This window comes from Macrobrachium rosenbergii, chromosome 8 (assembly GCF_040412425.1).
Source record: "Macrobrachium rosenbergii isolate ZJJX-2024 chromosome 8, ASM4041242v1, whole genome shotgun sequence".
In the NCBI taxonomy this organism is placed as follows: domain Eukaryota; kingdom Metazoa; phylum Arthropoda; class Malacostraca; order Decapoda; family Palaemonidae; genus Macrobrachium; species Macrobrachium rosenbergii.
The window spans coordinates 68,611,650-68,619,149 of NC_089748.1; the positions used below are offsets into that span (position 1 = coordinate 68,611,650).

A 7,500-nucleotide genomic window follows, 5' to 3' on the forward strand; every position below is an offset into this window, starting at 1 on the left:
GTGTGTATGTGTGTGTGTGAAAGAGAGAAAGAGAGAGGGAGCGTGTGGGATGGGATGAGCGTCCCGTTGTTTGTGGTGCATGGCAATTTTCCTCCTTTTTAAGGACTTGTTTGTCTAAGGTTATGAGTTTCATCTTTTCTCTCATTTCGAGTGGTTGTACTCGCCAGGGGCTCCCCCTTTGTGTGGGAGGGGGAGGGGCCAACTCCCTCGAAAATGCTAACCTTTCCTACGCATATCCTCCGGGGACCTACGAGGCCCTCTGGAGTGCTTTCATTTCGTATATAACTATCACCGTATTCTGCTAAATCCTCCGATGGTCATTTGCTTAAGCCGTGTGCTTTGAGGCTAACTATTTTTAAGGTAATGGAGTTTTTACCGTTGCTAAGAATTCGAGCAGAGGAAGAAAAGCTCAGGTTGTCGAAAGAACGAACCATATAAGAAGAAGGTTCTCTTTTAACTGCGTCGGGGTCAAGGGGTTCGCTAAAAACCTCAGCTTATCTTATTTTATGTCTAATGGCTTGCATCTTTTATGCTTTTTTCCTAGGCCAGTTTGACATCTTTTGTTTAGTGTTTTATGTCCATTTTATATCTCACGTTATATTTTCAGTAATAAATACAGCGCATGTTTTATATCATATACCATGTAAGTCACGGGAAATATCCTTCTCTGTGATTATTTTGTATTACTTTTATAACATACGTCTCACTGGTTACAAAAGATTGACGTATCCTTCTATTTCATGACGGTATCACGCTCCAGCATAATAACATCTATAATTTCAAGGGGCAGCACCTACTAAAAATGGAAGAATTCTCTTTCACAGATTACACCGCAAGTGATCACCCAGAAAAAAGAAAGGTAATGTTTGAGCAGCTCATTTTCTATTCCTTAAAGAAAAAAAAAAAAAACCGGGCGCGATGTTCTGACATTTTCCTGAGCGTCTACATTTGTAGAGTGCTCAGAGCTATTCCATTTTTACGGCGTAACCACCTACGTTTCTCTCAAGGGAGTGAGCACACGAAGGTCTAATTACAGGGATAGAGTTCAAGTATGAAAAAACCTAGGATAGAATTTTTACAAGATGCTAAAGCATAAAGTAGCTACAGAGATAACAAAAAAAAAAAAAAAAAAAAAAGGAAAAGGAAAGAGCTGAAACACAATTCCTCTCAAAATCGTAGACCTCACAACAGTCCTCTGTGTTGCTCTAAATCGTTCTTGACACTGGTGCAGTCATCACATATGCAGCTACCGATTTTGATGTGACAGCTGTGGCCATTTCGTATTTTACCATCAAAACAAAGCTATCGCAGTTGTACATAACGAACTAAAACGCCTTAAAATATTATTGTCTGAAATGTATACCTAACACAGTGTATGTATATGTATATATATATATATATATATATATATATATATATATATATATATACATGTATATATATATACATATATATACATACATACATACATACATACACATACAAATATATATATATATATATATATATATATATATATATATATATATATATATATATATATATATATATATATATATATATATATATATATATATATCCTACAGTTCTGACTTGGAGTTTTGGTTGAGGTTACTTACCCCATGTCCCTCTCCACCCTAGCTGCTACCCACTAAATTCGACTGACTGCTGGGTACCGAATTCCTTTCTTTGACCAACAAAAGGGCACGGAATCTGGCAGAAAGCGTCTAAATCGTTCTGGCTTTCTCTAGAATCGAATTGGGCATCTTTCGCTGGTTAGGCAAGCGTCCTAACTGTTAGACTACAAGAATCTCCCCACACACATTCACACACCCACTAACCAACTCCCACACCAACACACACACACGCGCGCACACACATATGTATATATTTATTTTTAAATATAATATATATATATATATATATATATATATATATATATATATATATATATATATATATATATATATATATATAGTGCATATATATATAGATGGATAAAAATCATAACTCTTGTTTAGTTCCTGTGTGAGAAAAAATAAATAAAAAATGTCTAAAGTCATTACTTGGCGGACTGACTACATAGGCTCTATTTCTGTCAACAGCGCTAAATTACTGAAAAAAAAAACTGCATTGAATTTGCAAATGAGAATAATTGCATGAACGTCATGTAATGTACTAAAACTATAATTCATTTATCCTTAGAAACTGTAAACCCGATCATTCTAAGCGCATGCGCGTCAGTTGCTTGTGGTAGTGAGGCTTAAATGAAATCGAAAACATTTAACATTTGAAATATGATCTCTTTTATTTTCTATTTATTACTTCAGTGGACATTCTCCATTGAGAATTGACAAAGGGACACACCGATTACAATGGAAGGGAGCCTTTGCCATTTCCTGTTTCATTGCGCTGATGGCCTGTCCTCTTATTGAATGTTACATGCTTCATGAGTGGTACTTAAATGCCTGGGCGAATAGGCGACCGCACAAATTCGATTATTTCAATCCTCTTTGTTTTTCCATATAATAATATCTTTTTTTATGAAAAATAGCAAGTATATTTTAATAAAATAAGATCATATCATGTAGAATACCTCGCTAATTCTCTGATTCTTTTCTCGTCGTGATTATCAGGTGAAACGTACTATTTTTTTTTTCCGTCTTGATAAGAAATTCAGCTTTACTCGTTTACAAAACAACAGTGCCGATGGACCTGTTATTGTTAGTGACCATACGGCACACAGTGGAAGGTAAAGAATTCCAGGGTTTTCAGACTGTAAAGTGTAGAAGACTGGTCAACAAGTTTTGCTTTATACCCGCTAGTAGCTAAATCAAAGATATTTATGGGAATTAAATGAACTATTGCTAAGATATCAATTTAGTTCATCGCGTTTTTATTTCTTAAAAAAAAAGTTACCCTTCCTCCGAAAAAACTGCATAATTTTCACTGGGTAGAGATAAAAATTTAACCCTGAACTTATCTTTTTTTTATATAAAAAAAGCACAAAAATATGCAAACATCTACACTTTCTCGGAAATTATAACAATATTATTTTTGCGAGATCAAACGGGCGAAATAAACTAGTTATGCATCGAATTAACAAACGCGCACGAAAATTTTTGACCAATATTTTACTTGCTCAGATAATTTTTTTTTTATATGTACAAGCATCTATGAACAGTTTGTGTACAGACGCAAGTAAGATTCAGAGAGAGATCACCTAGAAAAAAGAGAGAGAAATGTAATTTAGAACCTCAGTACTGCATATCTAATAAACATACACAGACCCTTGCATTATACAAGAGGTACTCTGTTGGGCTAAGTGGCGAAACTCCCCAAAAAAGACTCATAAATAGATAGAGGACGTAGATATAACTCTCTCAAAAGAACTGCTGTTTATTCTACGGCATTTTTCATGAAACGAACCACGAATGAGCTTTCTTGACATCTTCGTAAACATTTCCGGCGCGTCTTTTATTTTGTCGGTTTCATTAACCTTATTCTTTCTCTTCTTCGAAGAAGATAGGAAATTTCACAGATCACTGCGCGATGATATGCTTTCTCCGAGTCGTATAATCTTTTTTTTTTTTTCTTCCCAAGAGAAGGGCCTTTGACTTCCTTCGAAGTTAGGCCACACCTTTATCTTTCGCTTACACGGCAGTTGTTTAAGAAGCATGCCTGCTCCCAAAGAAATAATAATTCATATATTCATATATTCGCTAATCAATTACTTTCCGTTCAACATTCAGTTTGAAATGATGACTGGTGACCGAGACACTGATAAGTATTTTCGATACAAGGAAAATATCTTAATATTACCAGCATGCCTTCCAATTAAAACCTTGAGCACTGTTGTGAAGCGTTTAGGTAAGAACCGTTTCAGCTCAGTAATTAGTCTATGATTAAAGATTTTCTTCTTATATAAACTGACGATACATTTTGATTACCATCGTTACTAATTCATCTTTCTTTCTGGTATTTAGGGACTGCAAAGATAACATGAAATCGCATATTTTCTAGTCATTTGTATATCGAAATGTGAGAGCTTTATGTGGTGTCTTGAAATAAGAACAACAATTACTGTACACTAATTTCCTTAAATATTCTCTACATAAAATTTTATGTAAAGAAGCTCAACCACGCACACGAATCTTAGTGCAGCACTGATTACATACGATGCTGCACATCACTGAGTGAGCCAAGGGAAATAAGACGGGAGTGACTGAGTGACTGAAAGAAGAAACGAATACAGAACTAGTCATGCATTACTGAGGGGGATGGGGAATGAAAGATGCAATTGAAGGAATAATGGAGTTTAGAAATCAAGAGAAAGAACCGGATCTAAAGTGGCTGATGACGTGAGGAAAGGCAGCATGAAGAAGAAAGAAATCAAGAAAATTATGGTGGAAGAGATAGATGTTAAACTCTGTCTAGGAGCACAAACACAGAAGACTATTATATATATATATATATATATATATATATATATATATATATATATATATATATATATATATATATATATATATATATATATATATATATAAACTGTCACTTTTACAATTACTAACAGGACCTCATTGAAACTGAATGGTATCTAGCTGAGATATTTATTCAATAAAAATTACAAGCTTTCCAGAACTAACAGTCCTCATTGTAAAGTATCCTCCGATCATTCGAAGGATACTTGACAATGAGGACTGTTAGTCCTAGAAAGCTTGTAATTTTTATTGAATAAATATCTCCGCTAGATACCATCCATTTCATTGAGGTCCTGTGTATGTACGTATGTATGTGGGTGTGTGTGTAAGTGTGTGTGTGTGAGAGAGAGAGAGAGAGAGAGAGAGAGAGAGAGAGAGAGAGAGAGAGAGAATGGATCATTGCATCAGTCTTAATTTGCGATAGTAATAATTTATGAACCTCCTCCGAAATGAAGTCAGTCCCTGCTACAGCCCATGGGAACAATTTTAACAAGGTTTGTTTGAATATCAACAGCCTCGAAGGCTTTAAGTTTCATGCAAAAAAAAGGGAAGGTAAAAAAGACGAAACGTCTTTGCATAATTAAGACTGCTTGAGATTACTTCTCTTAATTAAAATTATTCTAATTTTTTTTTTCATTCTCTACGTTATTCTATCCAGTATCTATCGCACTTTTTTTTTTAGTTCTTAACTAGAGAGAGATCTAGAATAAATTGGTATCCTACCATTAGGATGTTTAAATATGTTCTCCAACCACAAATGAAGGAAATTTATGATTAGACTGCTTTTAGAAAACGCCTTACTAGGGACATTTTCAACGAGCTACTTTGTATGAGAGCTGAAGATTAAGAACCTAGTGAAAAAAAATTCAACCGGGAGATGGCATCACATGGCAGCTAGTACTGAAGTAAAAACTAAAGATATGTCCTTTGCCCCATAGAGAGGGTGGCTCCAGCGTGTGTTGAAATTGCGATGAATTTGCTAGCTATATACCATCGTGATCTCGGGCTGACTTACCAAAGTCTGCCACCTACCAGGTACATCTTCAGACACTAAGGTGAAGTGAAGCTAACCAGAATTGGACGGGATGTGCCTATATATGGCCGAGTAAACGTGGAGCCTGACACATTACCTTAATGGGTGGAATTCGGATTCCCTGCGACGACGAAGCGATATTGGAAAATCTCATTAAAATGCATTTTTTCCGTGTTGAATTAGGGATAGGATTAAGTACCTGGCAAGTCGACTGTGGTGGGTGTCAGTCAGGGTGGAGATCGGCATGAGACAAGCATATGACATCTTGAAGGGCCCCTGATTGCTTGGCTATCAAATTCTAGGCTTGTCTTCCAAGGGTAAATGCCAAAATGTGCATATATATATATATATATATATATATATATATATATATATATATATGTATACATATATTATATATATATATATATATATATATATATATATATATATATATATATATATATATATATATATATATATATATATATATATATATATATATATATATATATATATAAAGATAGACAGATATATACATTTGTATTGTGTGGGTGTGAGACACATGTAAATGCTCATAGCATTGTAGTCAAAAATAGATTTTTTCCCTGAAATGAACTCCAGCAGATGGACTTGTGGGTATCACAGACTCAATTCCCCTTTCACCCGCGAGGCTCCCACACGAATGTTCATTTGATATCATTAACCCCCATTCTGCACTTGACCTACATTTCGAAGCGATTAATGCTACTCTCACGAGGAAATGGATCCAACTCCATTAATTTTTTGCTGTTGCTGTTGTGAGGAGGATTCTCTTTTCAAGGCTGACGAGTGGATGGAATATTATGACGTAGTTTGAAAATGCGGAAGATTTTTCTCATATATATATATATATGTACTATATTATATATATATATATATATATATATATATATATATATATATATATATATATAATATATATTTATATATACGCATATACATATATTATATATGTATATATGTGTATATTATATATATACAGTATATATATATATATATATATATATATATATATATATATATATATATATATATATATATATATATATATATATATATATATATATATATATATAATGTCTGTGTGTTTATCTTCGAATTCTTTTACAGTATCTTCATCTCACGCAGGCACATGCAATATACTTTGAAATGTTAAGACACACGTAATGCAGAATTTGACAAGAGTAAAGCTATGAATTTATGTGATTCGACTATAATCAAAGCCTCCTTGAGCCATCTCTAGTTAATGTGCCTATCCTGAATATTTCAACAGCTGAACCCTACCTAAAGGCATCAGGGAAGAAGTACTGGGTTTAACTGTTTTTTTTTTTTATTTAATTATGAAGTTTTGAGTAGGCGTTACGTTTAGCCGTCTTCTGCAAACAACTAAAGGCAATTCATGATTTTTGTAAAGCAGTGCGAACGGAGAAGTTCTGGGCAAAAAAAAAAAAAAATTGAAAATGACGTCATGTGAACACTATAATTAATGCTATTAATTATAGTAATTGTTGCAACATACTATAAAGAATCCTTTACGGTCAATTCACGTTGATAGATATACTTCTTTTCATTTATGATACACAATTCTGAACTGTTGATGTTTCTCTAGATTTTCTATCAAATGTTTTTCCTGACACTGTAGCGCCTATACGCACAAGTGAATAAGACAGCTCCTCTCATTTGTGTGTGTCAGTTTTTCTTATTCCAAATAAATCTGTATCATGCATTTTTGCCTCTTTATTTGATGGTATACCGTCACATACATTCACAGAAATATTGGATAACACAATTAATTTTGCGCACTCATTAGCTGAAAAAACGAAACATTAGAAATCCGTTTAGAAAACTACAGAACTTAGCAATGATTGCAGTTTCTGCAGGTGATGCTTCTGATGAAAAGCGAACAGAAAGTGCGTCCATAGCACTGAACTACTGCCATACTTTAAAGTTCAAACATACCTT

General features: G+C 33.9%; 1 long non-coding RNA gene across 1 annotated transcript in view; it reads left to right on the forward strand.

The window, feature by feature from the left end:
- Positions 1–7,500, forward strand: part of LOC136840952 (uncharacterized) — a 112,569-nt gene that overhangs the window by 325 nt on the left and 104,744 nt on the right. The window lies entirely within an intron of this gene.